Source organism: Echinops telfairi, unplaced genomic scaffold (genome assembly GCF_000313985.2).
Source record: "Echinops telfairi isolate 266 unplaced genomic scaffold, ASM31398v2 ScPeMD7_1;HRSCAF=3_0, whole genome shotgun sequence".
Lineage (NCBI taxonomy): Eukaryota > Metazoa > Chordata > Mammalia > Afrosoricida > Tenrecidae > Echinops > Echinops telfairi.
Window position 1 is genome coordinate 64,782,704 of NW_022103896.1, and position 1,854 is coordinate 64,784,557.

General features: G+C 40.3%; 1 protein-coding gene across 1 annotated transcript in view; it reads right to left on the reverse strand.

Moving 5' to 3' along the window:
- CRISPLD1 (cysteine rich secretory protein LCCL domain containing 1) overlaps nt 1-1,854 on the reverse strand; it is a 44,650-nt gene that overhangs the window by 40,523 nt on the left and 2,273 nt on the right. The gene's annotated exons all lie outside the window — the stretch shown is intronic.

Sequence of the window (1,854 nt, forward strand, 5' to 3'; positions counted from 1 at the left end):
TAAAGAGTGTCTATTATTGGGGGGGGTTGTTTGTTTAGCTTTGACTAGACTGATAATGGTATTACCTGAAAAAGAAGATCCAGAAAGGAAAGTAGGATGGCAGGGAAAAGCAAAATCACTGTCATCAGGGCGATTCTGACTCATGGCAACCCTATAGGACAGGATAGAACTGCCCCTGCGAGATTCCAAGACTGTACCTCTTTACTGTCTTGGAAGCTTCATCTTTCTCCTGAGGAGTGGCTGCTAGCCCTACAGGTAGCAGTCCAATGAATAACCTCTACACCACAAGGGCTCTTTGGTTGACAGGGAAAGGGGTAGGAAAAGGGGAAGACTATTTTTCTTTTGGACACAGTAAGCTTTAACTGACTTTGGAGTAATATTGCCTGGAGATGACCAGTGGGAAGCAGGAATGTGAAAACGAAGCTCCAGAGAAGGGTTCCTAGAGATACAGACTAAGGAGCCAGCAAAAGACTGATCTTATTTAAAGTCGTTGGAGTACATAAGCTCCTACAGGAAGGATGAATACCAACGTACAAGCCCAGAGAATGAGCTTTTCAGAGATTATTATAAAACAACACAGGTTAATGAAACCACTAGCAAAAATAAAAGAACGGACCAAAAGAGGTCATGCTCAGCAATATCAACTGTCTTATCTCTTTAAAACTGTGTGGTTTAAATTTTGACACCTAATTTCACAAAGGAGAAAGCCAGTGCCCAGAATGCCGACTGCCAGAACGTACACACCAGGGCATGGAAGGGAAGAAGCGTGAACCTGCACCTATCTCGGTCAATCGCCAATACTTTCCTTCCCTCTTGGGTCCATGGTCGGCTCAACAGCAGATACATTTGATGACCCCAAATCTTCAGTTTCTCAATTTACCCTAAGTTAAAATTCAGAAAATCTCCCTCTTTAGAATGATTGGTTTCATAGAACCAATAACTCACGTCTCCCCTTCCTGATTCTGCCACGTGTTGGGTGCTTTCATAGACTGCATTTGCTACTGGTTCCCAGCAAACATTGCCAATTTCTACCACCATGTATTTATCTATTCCACTCCCTTCTAATTACAACATGCCTCCCACTCTTCCGCACAATTTTGGCCCCAGTGGTTTTCAGGGAGCAACTTATACCTGACCTTCCCCAAGAATGTGCATTGATTAACTCTCACAATTAGGAGTGTTCCATCATTCTGAGCTCCCTTGGCATTATATATAGACAAGAGCAGGGAATTATGGGACTTGGCTTACTTGAACATTTCAAAGGTGTCTATATTTTTCTTCTCTATCAGCCTATAAACTGTTCAAGGAAAGATATTACTTACTTTATATTCCAAAAGATAATCTTTATATCAATATATTACAAAAGACATTTGGACCCTGTTTTTAACTGTTTTAACTTTATTAATTAAATAAAGGTAAAAGTTGGGGTAGGGATGTGCTGTTAATAACTGTGAATATGGTTTGTCTGCCAGATGTTCCAGGACAAAGAATATACTAAAATAAGCAGCAAAAGTCAAATAAAGCAGCCAATCATTCTAAAGCTCAACGTGTTATGACATATGGTTCACAAGTGGCCCAAAGTGGCAGCATTTAACATAGAGTATTGAAGTCTTTACAAGATTGAACTCTTTTGCCAGATTTACAAATGTTCTCATGACAAATGTACTTTAAAAAACTGTTTGACAAAATTGTGTTTTACAAGGTTGCTTAGGTAGCTCTGGGGTAGTGCCCCGATGGCAGTGCATTGTGAGAGGTTAGCATCGGGGCCTGTACTGTGATGTGTAGCATACATGAGCAGTATTTCCAAAAGAATGGTTGTTCATTTAGACTTTGCCATAAATGTGTATTCTAAAT